This window comes from Leucopleurus acutus (genome assembly GCF_964270905.1).
Source record: "Leucopleurus acutus genome assembly, chromosome: 1".
In the NCBI taxonomy this organism is placed as follows: Eukaryota; Metazoa; Chordata; class Mammalia; order Artiodactyla; family Delphinidae; genus Leucopleurus; species Leucopleurus acutus.
This window is the reverse complement of record NC_139142.1, coordinates 112,930,414-112,946,992: the sequence shown is the minus strand read 5'-3', so window position 1 is coordinate 112,946,992 and position 16,579 is coordinate 112,930,414.

Below are 16,579 nucleotides of genomic sequence, written 5' to 3'. Positions count from 1 at the left end.
CGTCGCAGCATAATGAGTGGATTCAGGTACGATGATTCTAAGTGAAATAAGTCACACAGAAAAAGAAACATCATAAGATATCACTACTACACGGAATGTAAACTTGGCTACACAGGAACTGAATTACAAAACAGAACAGGGTCTCAAATGTAGAAAACCAACTTATGCTTGCTTAAGGGGAAAGGTGAGTTGGGGTGCTGCATGAAACCAGAGATTGAAATTAGCACAGATACCGTGCCATAAGCCAAATATGTAATAGACAAGAGCTACTCCTTGCTAAACGAAGTGTACTCAACACCCCATATTAAACGCCTAAGAATACACCTGACTAGTAAGAATCTTAAAACCTGTGGATTTATATGTCTCCGAAAGAGAATCAAGCGTGTGTACGGTGGCATAAACGCAGCAGTGATAGGATTGGTGAGGTTCGGTGAGCAAATGCAGACCCTTTGAAGTCATATTGCATGGTACCCATTCCATGGGTCTCAACTCTCCAGGTTTAAGGGATTCTTCCTTCAGCTAAAACATGCATGTGGAACCCAGAGTATGATCCACCGTGTGATTGGGAAACGTGTTCAAATGTGTCTCAGTTTTCGTCCCCAGGTACTCGGGTGCAACATTCAAGACGCTTTACTAACACTCTCCCCACTTGGAGAGTCAGTGCCTTTAAACTCCTGTTTGGCCCAGTTTGCAATTTCTGCGGAAAATGTACAGGAATAGGGAGAACCAATGAGAGACTAGCTGGAGGTGTCTGGACGGGCAAATTTAACTCTCATTTCCCACCAGGAAGAGGAATTAACCAAAGGTTCAGCGTGCCATGCCGGAACCACACTAGGGCCTGAAGCAATCCTGCGGTGTTGTGGCCAGCTCACAAGAAAGCGAGTTGAAGAAAGGAGCTCAGGGGCACTGTAATTCACAAACCTGCAGAGTTATAAATGACAGCTATCGTCCAAAAATATATTGAAGTAAGGCTGCCAAGAGGACTTGAAAGCGGGGCAGAATTGCAGGAAACCGATTTCAGGAGGTAGACGGGAATTGCATGTAAAGCATAGGAAAAGAGGCAGAACGTCCACAATGATGCACTTGGCCAAAAAGGGCGTATGCGTTTTTTCCTGAATATATTCAGGAAAAAACGCATACGCCCTTTTTGGCCAACCAAGCAAGCTTGCAAAGGAAATCTGCACTACAATGAAGTCTCACTGCCCCACGGTCAAAAGGGCCATCTGAAAAAAGTGTAAAATCCAGAAAGGCAGGACAGGCCATGGAGAACTGGGAGCCTTGTTATCCTGGTGGGGGGATGTAAATTGCCAACAGCCACTCTGGAGAAGTGTATGCTGTTTCCTGAAACATCTAAAAAACAAAGCAACAGAGCCTAGGGCACTTCCACTTATGGTCCTATAGCTTAGGAAAATTAAAATCAAAAAGACACAGCCATCCCAAAATTTGGGACGGCTCTGTTTACAAGAACCTTGTTTACGGTACAAGTTCAATATCACAGAAAGCGAAAAATGGATAAAGAAGTTGTGGTACTTACGTACAATGCAATATCACTCAGCAATGAAATCTATGTCATCAGGCCCGTCGCAGCATAATGAGTGGATTCAGGTACGATGATTCTAAGTGAAATAAGTCACACAGAAAAAGAAACATCATAAGATATCACTACTACACGGAATGTAATCTTGGCTCCACAGGAACTGAATTACAAAACAGAACAGGGTCTCAAATGTAGAAAACCAACTTACGCTAGCTTAAGGGGAAAGGTGAGTTGGGGTGCTGCATGAAACCAGAGATTGAAATTAGCACACATACCGTTCCATAAGCCAAATATGTAATAGACAAGAGCTACTCCTTGCTCAACGAAGTGGACTCAACACCCCATATTAAACGCCTAAGAATATACCTGACTAGAAATAATCTTAAAACCTACGGATTTATATGTCTCCGAAAGACAATCAAGCGTGTGTACGGCGGCATAAACGCAGCAGTGATAGGATTGGTGAGGTTCGGTGAGCAAATGCAGACCCTTTGAAGTCATATTGCATGGTACCCATTCCATGGGTCTCAACTCTCCAGGTTTAAGGGATTCTTCCTTCAGCTAAAACATGCATGTGGAACCCAGAGTATGCTCCACCGTGTGATCAGGAAACGTGTTCAAATGTGTCTCAGGTTTCGTCCCCTGGTACTCGGGTGCAACACTCCAGACGCTTTACTAACACTCTCCCCACTTGGAGAGTAAGTGCCTTTAACCTCCTGTATGGCCCAGTTTGCAATTTCTGCGGAAAATGTACAGGAATAGGGAGAACCAATGAGAAACTAGCTGGAGGTGTCAGGACGGGCAAATTTAACTCTCATTTCCCACCAAAAAGAGGAATTAACCAAAGGCTCAGCATGCCGTGCCGGAACCACACTAGGGCCTGAAGCAATCCTGCGGTGTTGCGGCCAGCTCACAAGAAAGCGAGTTGAAGAAAGGAGCTCAGGGGCACTGTAATTCACAAACCTGCAGAGTTATAAATGACAGCTATCGTCCAAAAATATATTGAAGTAAGGCTGCCAAGAGGACTTGAAAGTGGTGCAGAATTGCACGAAACCGATTTCAGGAGGTAGACAGGAATTGCATGTAAAGCATAGGAAAAGAGGCAGAACGTCCACAACGATGCACTTGGCCAAAAAGGGCGTATGCGTTTTTTCCTGAATATATTCAGGAAAAACGCATACGCCCTTTTTGGCCAACCAAGCAAGCTTGCAAAGGAAATCTGCACTACAATGAAGTCTCACTGCCGCCCAGTCAAAAGGGCCATCTGAAAAATGTGTAAAATCCAGAAAGGCAGGACAGGCCATGGAGAACTGGGAGCCTTGTTATGCTGATGGGCGGGATGTAAATTGCCAACAGCCACTCTGGAGAAGTGTATGGTGTTTCCTGAAACATCTAAAAAACAAAGCAACAGAGCCTAGGGCACTTCCACTTATGGTCCTATAGCTTAGGAAAATTAAAATCAAAAAGACACAGCCATCCCAAAATTTGGGACGGCTCTGTTTACAAGAACCTTGTTTACGGTACAAGTTCAATATCACAGAAAGCGAAAAATGGATAAAGAAGTTGTGGTACTTACGTACAATGCAATATCACTCAGCAATGAAATCTATGTCATCAGGCCCGTCGCAGCATAATGAGTGGATTCAGGTACGATGATTCTAAGTGAAATAAGTCACACAGAAAAAGAAACATCATAAGATATCACTACTACACGGAATGTAATCTTGGCTCCACAGGAACTGAATTACAAAACAGAACAGGGTCTCAAATGTAGAAAACCAACTTACGCTAGCTTAAGGGGAAAGGTGAGTTGGGGTGCTGCATGAAACCAGAGATTGAAATTAGCACACATACCGTTCCATAAGCCAAATATGTAATAGACAAGAGCTACTCCTTGCTCAACGAAGTGGACTCAACACCCCATATTAAACGCCTAAGAATATACCTGACTAGAAATAATCTTAAAACCTACGGATTTATATGTCTCCGAAAGACAATCAAGCGTGTGTACGGCGGCATAAACGCAGCAGTGATAGGATTGGTGAGGTTCGGTGAGCAAATGCAGACCCTTTGAAGTCATATTGCATGGTACCCATTCCATGGGTCTCAACTCTCCAGGTTTAAGGGATTCTTCCTTCAGCTAAAACATGCATGTGGAACCCAGAGTATGCTCCACCGTGTGATCAGGAAACGTGTTCAAATGTGTCTCAGGTTTCGTCCCCTGGTACTCGGGTGCAACACTCCAGACGCTTTACTAACACTCTCCCCACTTGGAGAGTAAGTGCCTTTAACCTCCTGTATGGCCCAGTTTGCAATTTCTGCGGAAAATGTACAGGAATAGGGAGAACCAATGAGAAACTAGCTGGAGGTGTCAGGACGGGCAAATTTAACTCTCATTTCCCACCAAAAAGAGGAATTAACCAAAGGCTCAGCATGCCGTGCCAGAACCACACTAGGGCCTGAAGCAATCCTGCGGTGTTGCGGCCAGCTCACAAGAAAGCGAGTTGAAGAAAGGAGCTCAGGGGCACTGTAATTCACAAACCTGCAGAGTTATAAATGACAGCTATCGTCCAAAAATATATTGAAGTAAGGCTGCCAAGAGGACTTGAAAGTGGTGCAGAATTGCACGAAACCGATTTCAGGAGGTAGACGGGAATTGCATGTAAAGCATAGGAAAAGAGGCAGAACGTCCACAACGATGCACTTGGCCAAAAAGGGCGTATGCGTTTTTTCCTGAATATATTCAGGAAAAACGCATACGCCCTTTTTGGCCAACCAAGCAAGCTTGCAAAGGAAATCTGCACTACAATGAAGTCTCACTGCCGCCCAGTCAAAAGGGCCATCTGAAAAATGTGTAAAATCCAGAAAGGCAGGACAGGCCATGGAGAACTGGGAGCCTTGTTATGCTGATGGGCGGGATGTAAATTGCCAACAGCCACTCTGGAGAAGTGTATGGTGTTTCCTGAAACATCTAAAAAACAAAGCAACAGAGCCTAGGGCACTTCCACTTATGGTCCTATAGCTTAGGGAAATTAAAATCAAAAAGACACAGCCACCCCAAAGTTTGGGAAGGCTCTGTTTACAAGAACCTCGTTTATGGTACAAGTTCAATATCACAGAAAGCGAAAAATGGATAAAGAAGTTGTGGTACTTACGTACAATGCAATATCACTCAGCAATGAAATCTATGTCATCAGGCCCGTAGCAGCATAATGAGTGGATTCAGGTACGATGATTCTAAGTGAAATAAGTCACACAGAAAAAGAAACATCATAAGATATCACCAATACACGGAATGTAAACTTGGCTACACAGGAACTGAATTACAAAACAGAACAGGGTCTCAAATGTAGAAAACCAACTTATGCTTGCTTAAGGGGAAAGGTGAGTTGGGGTGCTGCATGAAACCAGAGATTGAAATTAGCACAGATACCGTTCCATAAGCCAAATATGCAATAGACAAGAGCTACTCCTTGCTGAACGAAGTGGACTCAACACCCCATATTAAACGCCTAAGAATATACCTGACTAGAAATAATCTTAAAACCTACGGATTTATATGTCTCCGAAAGAGAATCAAGCGTGTGTACAGCGGCATAAACGCAGCAGTGATAGGATTGGTGAGGTTCGGTGAGCAAATGCAGACCCTTTGAAGTCATATTGCATGGTACCCATTCCATGGGTCTCAACTCTCCAGGTTTAAGGGATTCTTCCTTCAGCTAAAACATGCATGTGGAACCCAGAGTATGATCCACCGTGTGATCAGGAAACGTGTTCAAATGTGTCTCGTTTTCGTCCCCTGTTACTCGGGTGCAACATTCCAGATGCTTTACTAACACTCTCCCCACTTGGAGAGTCAGTGCCTTTAACCTCCTGTTTGGCCCAGTTTGTAATTTCTGTGGAAAATGAACAGGAATAGGGAGAACGAAAGAGAGACTAGCTGGAGGTGTCTGGACGGGCAAATTTAACTCTCATTTCCCACCAGGAAGAGGAATTAACCAAAGGCTCAGCGTGCCGTGCCGGAACTACTCTAGGGCCTGAAGCAATCCTGTGGTGTTGCGGCCAGCTCACAAGAAAGCGAGTTGAAGAAATGAGCTCAGGGGCAGTGTAATTCACAAACCTGCAGAGATATAAATGACAGCTATCGTCCAAAAATATATTGAAGTAAGGCTGCCAAGAGGACTTGAAAGCGGGGCAGAATTGCAGGAAATCGATTTCAGGAGGTACACTGGAATTGCATGTAAAGCATAGGAAAAGAGGCAGAACGTCCACAATGATGCACTTGGCCAAAAGGGGCGTATGCGTTTTTTCCTGAATATATTCAGGAAAAAACGCATACGCCCTTTTTGGCAAACCAAGCAAGCTTGCAAAGGATATCTGCACTACAATGAAGTCTCACTGCCCCCCGGTCAAAAGGGTTATCTGAAAAAAGTGTAAAATCCAGAAAGGCAGGACAGGCCATGGAGAACTGGGAGCCTTGTTATGCTGATGGGCGGGATGTAAATTGCCAACAGCCACTCTGGAGAAGTGTATGGTGTTTCCTGAAACATCTAAAAAACAAAGCAACAGAGCCTAGGGCACTTCCACTTATGGTCCTATAGCTTAGGGAAATTAAAATCAAAAAACACAGTCACCCCAAAGTTTGGGACGGCTCTGTTTACAAGAACCTCATTTACGGTACAAGTTCAATATCACAGAAAGCGAAAAATGGATAAAGAAGTTGTGGTACTTACGTACAATGCAATATCACTCAGCAATGAAATCTATGTCATCAGGCCCGTAGCAGCATAATGAGTGGATTCAGGTATGATGATTCTAAGTGAAATAAGTCACACAGAAAAAGAAACACCATAAGATATCACTACTACACGGAAGGTAAACTTGGCTACACAAGAACTGAATTACAAAACAGAACAGGGTCTCAAATGTAGAAAACCAACTTATGCTTGCTTGAGGGGAAAGGTGAGTTGGGGTGCTGCATGAAACCAGAGATTGAAATTAGCACAGATACCGTTCCATAAGCCAAATATGTAATAGACAAGAGCTACTCCTTGCTCAACGAAGTGGACTCAACACCCCATATTAAACGCCTAAGAATATACCTGACTAGTAAGAATATTAAAACCTACCGATTTATATGTCTCCGAAAAAGAATCAAGCGTGTGTACGGCGGCATAAACGCAGCAGTGATAGGATTGGTGAAGTTCGGTGAGCAAATGCATACCCTTTGAAGTCATATTGCATGGTACCCATTCCATGGGTCTCAACTCTCCAGGTTTAAGGGATTCTTCCTTCAGCTGAAACATGCATGTAGAACACAGAGTATGATCCACCGTGTGATCAGGAAACGTGTTCAAATGTGTCTCAGTTTTTGTCCCCTGGTACTCCGGTGCAACATTCAATACGCTTTACTAACACTCTCCCCACTTGGAGAGTCAGTGTGTTTAAACTCCTGTTTGGCCCAGTTTGCAATTTCTGCGGAAAATGTACAGGAAAAGGGAGAACCAATGAGACACTAGCTGGAGGTTTGTGGACGGGCAAATTTAACTCTCATTTCCCACCAGGAAGAGGAATTAACCAAAGGCTCAGCGTGCCGTGCCGGAACCACACTAGGGCCTGAAGCAATCCTGTGGTGTTGCGGCCAGCTCACAAGAAAGCAAGTTGAAGAAAGGAGCTCAGGGGCACTGTAATTCACAAACCTGCAGAGTTATAAAGGACAGCTATCGTCCAAAAATATATTGAAGTAAGGCTGCCAAGAGGACTTGAAAGCGGGGCAGAATTGCAGGAAATCGATTTCAGGAGGTACACTGGAATTGCATGTAAAGCATAGGAAAATAGGCAGAACGTCTACAATGATGCACTTGGCCAAAAAGGGCGTATGCGTTTTTTCCTGAATATATTCAGGAAAAAACGCATACGCCCTTTTTGGCCAACCAAGCAAGCTTGCAAAGGATATCTGCACTACAATGAAGTCTCACTGCCCCCCGGTCAAAAGGGTTATCTGAAAAAAGTGTAAAATCCAGAAAGGCAGGACAGGCCATGGAGAACTGGGAGCCTTGTTATGCTGATGGGCGGGATGTAAATTGCCAACAGCCACTCTGGAGAAGTGTATGGTGTTTCCTGAAACATCTAAAAAACAAAGCAACAGAGCCTAGGGCACTTCCACTTATGGTCCTATAGCTTAGGGAAATTAAAATCAAAAAACACAGTCACCCCAAAGTTTGGGTCGGCTCTGTTTACAAGAACCTCGTTTACGGTACAAGTTCAATATCACAGAAAGCGAAAAATGGATAAAGAAGTTGTGGTACTTACGTACAATGCAATATCACTCAGCAATGAAATCTATGTCATCAGGCCCATAGCAGCATAATGAGTGGATTCAGGTATGATGATTCTAAGTGAAATAAGTCACACAGAAAAAGAAACACCATAAGATATCACTACTACACGGAAGGTAAACTTGGCTACACAAGAACTGAATTACAAAACAGAACAGGGTCTCAAATGTAGAACACCAACTTATGCTTGCTTAAGGGGAAAGGTGAGTTGGGGTGCTGCATGAAACCAGAGATTGAAATTAGCACAGATACCGTTCCATAAGCCAAATATGCAATAGACAAGAGCTACTCCTTGCTGAACGAAGTGGACTCAACACCCCATATTAAACGTCTAAGAATATACCTGACTAGAAATAATCTTAAAACCTACGGATTTATATGTCTCTGAAAGAGAATCAAGCGTGTGTACGGCGGCATAAATGCAGCAGTGATAGGATTGGGGAGGTTTGGTGAGCAAATGCAGACCCTTTGAAGTCATATTGCATGGTACCCATTCCATGGGTCTCAACTCTCCAGGTTTAAGGGATTCTTCCTTCAGCTAAAACAGGCATGTGGAACCCAGAGTATGATCCACCGTGTGATCGGGAAACGTGTTAAAATGTGTCTCAGTTTTCGTCCCCTGGTACTCGGGTGCAACATTCAAGACGCTTTACTAACACTCTCCCCACTTGGAGAGTCATGGCCTTTAAACTCCTGTTTGGCCCAGTTTGCAATTTCTGCGGAAAATGTACAGGAATAGGGAGAACCAATGAGAGACTAGCTGGAGGTGTGTGGACGGGCAAATTTAACTCTCATTTCCCACCAGGAAGAGGAATTAACCAAAGGCTCAGCGTGCCGTGCCGGAACGACACTAGGGCCTGAAGCAATCCTGTGGTGTTGCGGCCAGCTCACAAGAAAGCGAGTTGAAGAAAGGAGCTCAGGGGCACTGTAATTCACAAACCTGCAGAGTTATAAATGACAGCTATCGTCCAAAAATATATTGAAGTAAGGCTGCCAAGAGGACTTGAAAGTGGTGCAGAATTGCATGAAACCGATTTCAGGAGGTAGACTGGAATTGCATGTAAAGCATAGGAAAAGAGGCAGAACGTCCACAACGATGCACTTGGCCAAAAAGGGCGTATGCGTTTTTTCCTGAATATATTCAGGAAAAAACGCATACGCCCTTTTTGGCCAACCAAGCAAGCTTGCAAAGGAAATCTGCACTACAATGAAGTCTCACTGCCCCCCGGTCAAAAGGGCCATCTGAAAAAAGTGTAAAATCCAGAAAGGCAGGACAGGCCATGGAGAACTGGGAGCGTTGTTATGCTGATGGGCGGGATGTAAATTGCCAACAGCCACTCTGGAGAAGTGTATGCTGTTTCCTGAAACATCTAAAAAACAAAGCAACAGAGCCTAGGGCACTTCCACTTATGGTCCTATAGCTTAGGGAAATTAAAATCAAAAAGACACAGCCACCCCAAAGTTTGGGACGGCTCTGTTTACAAGAACCTCGTTTATGGTACAAGTTCAATATCACAGAAAGCGAAAAATGGATAAAGAAGTTGTGGTACTTACGTACAATGCAATATCACTCAGCAATGAAATCTATGTCATCAGGCCTGTAGCAGCATAATGAGTGGATTCAGGTACGATGATTCTAAGTGAAATAAGTCACACAGAAAAAGAAACATCATAAGATATCACTACTACACGGAATGTAAACTTGGCTACACAGGAACTGAATTACAAAACAGAACAGGGTCTCAAATGTAGAAAACCAACTTATGCTTGCTTAAGGGGAAAGGTGAGTTGGGGTGCTGCATGAAACCAGAGATTGAAATTAGCACAGATACCGTTCCATAAGCCAAATATGCAATAGACAAGAGCTACTCCTTGCTGAACGAAGTGGACTCAACACCCCATATTAAACGCCTAAGAATATACCTGACTAGAAATAATCTTAAAACCTACGGATTTATATTTCTCCAAAAAAGAATCAAGCGTGTGTACAGTGGCATAAACGCAGCAGTGATAGGATTGGTGAGGTTCGGTGAGCAAATGCAGACCCTTTGAAGTCATATTGCATGGTCTCATTCCATGGGTCTCAACTCTCCAGGTTTAAGGGATTCTTCCTTCAGCTAAAACATGCATGTGGAACCCAGAGTATGATCCACCGTGTGATCGGGAAACGTGTTCAAATGTGTCTCGTTTTCGTACCCTGGTACTCGAGTGCAACATTCCAGATGCTTTACTAACACTCTCCCCACTTGGAGAGTCAGTGCCTTTAACCTCCTGTTTGGCCCAGTTTGCAATTTCTGTGGAAAATGAACAGGAATAGGGAGAACGAAAGAGAGACTAGCTGGAGGTGTCTGGACGGACAAATTTAACTCTCATTTCCCACCAGGAAGAGGAATTAACCAAAGGCTCAGCGTGCCATGCCGGAACTACACTAGGGCCTGAAGCAATCCTGCGGTGTTGCGGCCAGCTCACAAGAAAGCGAGTTGAAGAAAGGAGATCAGGGGCACTGTAATTCACAAACCTGCACAGTTATAAAAGACAGCTATCGTCCAAAAATATATTGAAGTAAGGCTGGCAAGAGGACTTGAAAGTGGGGCAGAATTGCAGGAAACCGATTTCAGGAGGTAGACTGGAATTGCATGTAAAGCATAGGAAAAGAGGCAGAACGTACACAATGATGCACTTGGCCAAAAAGGGCGTATGCGTTTTTTCCTGAATATATTCAGGAAAAAACGCATACGCACTTTTTGCCCAACCAAGCAAGCTTGCAAAGGATATCTGCACTACAATGAAGTCTCACTGCCCCCGGGTCAAAAGGGCCATCTGAAAAAAGTGTAAAATACAGAAAGGCAGGACAGGCCATGGAGAACTGGGAGCCTTGTTATGCTGATGGGTGGGATGTAAATTGCCAACAGCCACTCTGGAGAAGTGTATGGTGTTTCCTGAAACATCTAAAAAACAAAGCAACAGAGCCTAGGGCACTTCCACTTATGGTCCTATAGCTTAGGGAAATTAAAATCAAAAAGACACGGTCATCCCAAAGTTTGGGACGGCTCTGTTTACAGAACCTCATTTACGGTACAAGTTCAATAGCACAAAAGCGAAAAATGGATAAAGAAGTTGTGGTACTTAAGTACAATGCAATATCACTCAGCAATGAAATCTTGTCATCAGGCCCGTCGCAGCATAATGAGTGGATTCAGGTACGATGATTCTAAGTGAAATAAGTCACACAGAAAAAGAAACATCATAAGATATCACTACTACACGGAATATAAACTTGGCTACACAGGAACTGAATTACAAAACAAAACAGGGTCTCAAATGTAGAACACCAACTTATGCTTGCTTAAGGGGAAAGGTGAGTTGGGGTGCTGCATGAAACCAGAGATTGAAACTAGCACAGATACCGTTCTATAAGCCAAATATGCAATAGACAAGAGCTACTCCTTGCTGAACGAAGTGGACTCAACACCCCATATTAAACGCCTAAGAATATACCTGACTAGAAATAATCTTAAAACCTACGGTTTTATATGTCTCCGAAAGAGAATCAAGCGTGTGTACGGCGGCATAAATGCAGCAGTGATAGGATTGGGGAGGTTCGGTGAGCAAATGCAGACCCTTTGAAGTCATATTGCATGGTACCCATTCCATGGGTCTCAACTCTCCAGGTTTAAGGGATTCTTCCTTCAGCTAAAACATGCATGTGGAACCCAGAGTATGATCCACCGTGTGATCGGGAAACGTGTTAAAATGTGTCTCAGTTTTCGTCCCCTGGTATTCGGGTGCAACATTCAAGACGCTTTACTAACACTCTCCCCACTTGGAGAGTCATTGCCTTTAAAATCCTGTTTGGCCCAGTTTGCAATTTCTGCGGAAAATGTACAGGAATAGGGAGAACCAATGAGAGACTAGCTGGAGGTGTGTGGACGGGCAAATTTAACTCTCATTTCCCACCAGGAAGAGGAATTAACCAAAGGCACAGCGTGCCGTGCCGGAACGACACTAGGGCCTGAAGCAATCCTGCGGTGTTGCGGCCAGCTCACAAGAAAGCGAGTTGAAGAAAGGAGCTCAGGGGCACTGTAATTCACAAACCTGCAGAGTTATAAATGACAGCTATCGTCCAAAAATATATTGAAGTAAGGCTGCCAAGAGGACTTGAAAGTGGTGCAGAATTGCACGAAACCGATTTCAGGAGGTACACTGGAATTGCATGTAAAGCATAGGAAAAGAGGCAGAACGTCCACAATGATGCACTTGGCCAAAAAGGGTGTATGTGTTCTTTCCTGAATATATTCAGAAAAAACGCATACGCCCTTTTTGGCCAACCAAGCAGGCTTGCAAAGGAAATCTACACTACAATGAAGTCTCACTGCCCCCCGGTCAAAAGGGCCATCTGAAAAAAGTGTAATATACAGAAAGGCAGGACAGGGCATGGAGAACTGGGAGCCTTGTTATCCTGATGGGCGGGATGTAAATTGCCAACAGCCACTCTGGGGAAGTGTATGGTGTTTCCTGAAACATCTAAAAAACAAAGCAACAGAGCCTAGGGCACTTCCACTTATGGTCCTATAGCTTAGGGAAATTAAAATCAATAAGACACAGCCTCCCCAAACTTTGGGACGGCTCTGTTTACAAGAACCTCGTTTACGGTACAAGTTCAATATCACAGAAAGCGAAAAATGGATACAGAAGTTGTGGTACTTACGTACAATGCAATATCACTCAGCAATGAAATCTATGTCATCAGGCCCGTAGCAGCATAATGAGTGGATTCAAGTATGATGATTCTAAGTGAAATAAGTCACACAGAAAAAGAAACATCATAAGATATCACTACTACACGGAATGTAAACTTGGCTACACAGGAACTGAATTACAAAACAGAACAGGGTGTCAAATGTAGAAAACCAACTTATGCTTGCTTAAGGGGAAAGGTGAGTTGGGGTGCTGCATGAAACCAGAGATTGAAATTAGCACAGATACCATTCCATAAGCCAAATATGTAATAGACAACAGCTACACCTTGCTCAACGAAGTGGACTCAACACCCCATATTAAACGCCTAAGAATATACCTGACTAGAAATAATCTTAAAACCTACGGATTTATATGACTCCGAAAGAGAATCAAGCGTGTGTACAGCGGCATAAACGCAGCAGTGATAGGATTGGTGAGGTTCGGTGAGCAAATGCAGACCCTATGAAGTCATATTGCATGGTACCCATTCCATGGGTCTCAACTCTGCAAGTTTAAGGGATTCTTCCTAGAGCTAAAACATGCATGTGGAACCCAGAGTATGATCCACCGTGTGATCAGGAAACGTGTTCAAATGTGTCTCAGTTTTCGTCCCCTGGTACTCCGGTGCAACACTCCAGACGCTTTACTAACACTCTCTCCACTTGGAGAGTCAGTGCCTTTAACCTCCTGTATGGCCCAGTTTGCAATTTCTGCGGAAAATGTACAGGAATAGGGAGAACCAATGATAAACTAGCTGGAGGTGTCTGGACGGGCAAATTTAACTCTCATTTCCCACCAGGAAGAGGAATTAACCAAAGGCTCAGCGTGCCGTGCCGGATCCACACTAGGGCCTGAAGCAATCCTGCGGTGTTGCGGCCAGCTCACAAAAAAGCGAGTTGAAGAAAGGAGCTCAGGGGCACTGTAATTCACAAACCTGCAGAGTTATAAATGACAGCTATCGTCCAAAAATATATTGAAGTAAGGCTGCCAAGAGGACTTGAAAGTGGTGCAGAATTGCACGAAACCGATTTCAGGAGGTAGACTGGAATTGCATGTAAAGCATAGGAAAAGAGGCAGAACGTCCACAACGATGCACTTGGCCAAAAAGGGCGTATACGTTTTTTCCTGAATATATTCAGGAAAAAACGCATACGCCCTTTTTGGCCAACCAAGAAAGCTTGCAAAGGAAATCTGCACTACAATGAAGTCTCACTGCCGCCCAGTCAAAAGGGCCATCTGAAAAATGTGTAAAATCCAGAAAGGCAGGACAGGCCATGGAGAACTGGGAGCCTTGTTATGCTGATGGGCGGGATGTAAATTGCCAACAGCCACTCTGGAGAAGTGTATGCTGTTTCCTGAAACATCTAAAAAACTAAGCAACAGAGCCTAGGGCACTTCCACTTATGGTCCTATAGCTTAGGGAAATTAAAATCAAAAAGACACAGCCACCCCAAAGTTTGGGACGGCTCTGTTTACAAGAACATCGTTTACGGTACAAGTTCAATATCACAGAAAGCGAAAAATGGATAAAGAATTTGTGGTACTTACGTACAATGCAATATCACTCAGCAATGAAATCTATGTCATCAGGCCCGTAGCAGCATAATGAGTGGATTCAGGTATGATGATTCTAAGTGAAATAAGTCACACAGAAAAAGAAACACCATAAGATATCACTACTACACGGAAGGTAAACTTGGCTACACAAGAACTGAATTACAAAACAGAACAGGGTCTCAAATGTAGAACACCAACTTATGCTTGCTTGAGTGGAAAGGTGAGTTGGGGTGCTACATGAAATCAGAGATTGAAATTAGCACAGATACCGTTCCATAAGCCAAATATGTAATAGACAAGAGCTACTCCTTGCTCAACGAAGTGGACTCAACACCCCATATTAAACGCCTAAGAATATACCTGACTAGTAAGAATATTAAAACCTACCGATTTATATGTCTCCGAAAGAGAATCAAGTGTGTGTACGGCGGCATAAACGCAGCAGTGATAGGATTGGTGAAGTTCGGTGAGCAAATGCAGACCCTTTGAAGTCATATTGCATGGTACCCATTCCATGGGTCTCAACTCTCCAGGTTTAAGGGATTCTTCCTTCAGCTAAAACATGCATGTGGAACCCAGAGTATGATCCACCGTGTGATCGGGAAACGTGTTCAAATGTGTCTCGTTTTCGTCCCCTGGTACTCGGGTGTAACATTCCAGATGCTTTACTAACACTCTCCCCACTTGTAGAGTCAGTGCCTTTAACCTCCTGTTTGGCCCAGTTTGTAAATTCTGTGGAAAATGAACAGGAATAGGGAGAACGAAAGAGAGACTAGCTGGAGGTGTCTGGACGGGCAAATTTAACTCTCATTTCCCACCAGAAAGAGGAATTAACCAAAGGCTCAGCGTGCCGTGCCGGAACTACACTAGGGACTGAAGCAATCCTGCGGTGTTGCGGCCAGCTTACAAAAAAGCGAGTTGAAGAAACGAGCTCAGGGGCACTGTAATTCACAAACCTGCAGAGTTATAAATGACAGCTATCGTCCAAAAATATATTGAAGTAAGGCTGCCAAGAGGACTTGAAAGTGGTGCAGAATTGCACGAAACCGATTTCAGGAGGTAGACTGGAATTGCATGTAAAGCATAGGAAAAGAGGCAGAACGTCCACAACAATGCACTTGGCCAAAAAGGGCGTATACGTTTTTTCCTGAATATATTCAGGAAAAAATGCATACGCCCTTTTTGGCCAACCAAGAAAGCTTGCAAAGGAAATCTGCACTACAATGAAGTCTCACTGCCGCCCAGTCAAAAGGGCCATCTGAAAAATGTGTAAAATCCAGAAAGGCAGGACAGGCCATGGAGAACTGGGAGCCTTGTTATGCTGATGGGCGGGATGTAAATTGCCAACAGCCACTCTGGAGAAGTGTATGCTGTTTCCTGAAACATCTAAAAAACTAAGCAACAGAGCCTAGGGCACTTCCACTTATGGTCCTATAGCTTAGGGAAATTAAAATCAAAAAGACACAGCCACCCCAAAGTTTGGGACGGCTCTGTTTACAAGAACCTCGTTTACGGTACAAGTTCAATATCACAGAAAGCGAAAAATGGATAAAGAATTTGTGGTACTTACGTACAATGCAATATCACTCAGCAATGAAATCTATGTCATCAGGCCCGTAGCAGCATAATGAGTGGATTCAGGTATGATGATTCTAAGTGAAATAAGTCACACAGAAAAAGAAACACCATAAGATATCACTACTACACGGAAGGTAAACTTGGCTACACAAGAACTGAATTACAAAACAGAACAGGGTCTCAAATGTAGAAAACCAACTTATGCTTGCTTGAGGGGAAAGGTGAGTTGGGGTGCTACATGAAATCAGAGATTGAAATTAGCACAGATACCGTTCCATAAGCCAAATATGTAATAGACAAGAGCTACTCCTTGCTCAACGAAGTGGACTCAACACCCCATATTAAACGCCTAAGAATATACCTGACTAGTAAGAATATTAAAACCTACCGATTTATATGTCTCCGAAAGAGAATCAAGTGTGTGTACGGCGGCATAAACGCAGCAGTGATAGGATTGGTGAAGTTCGGTGAGCAAATGCAGACCCTTTGAAGTCATATTGCATGGTACCCATTCCATGGGTCTCAACTCTCCAGGTTTAAGGGATTCTTCCTTCAGCTAAAACATGCATGTGGAACCCAGAGTATGATCCACCGTGTGATCGGGAAACGTGTTCAAATGTGTCTCGTTTTCATCCCCTGGTACTCGGGTGTAACATTCCAGATGCTTTACTAACACTCTCCCCACTTGGAGAGTCAGTGCCTTTAACCTCCTGTTTGGCCCAGTTTGTAATTTCTGTGGAAAATGAACAGGAATAGGGAGAACGAAAGAGAGACTAGCTGGAGGTGTCTGGACGGGCAAATTTAACTCTCATTTCCCACCAGGAAGAGG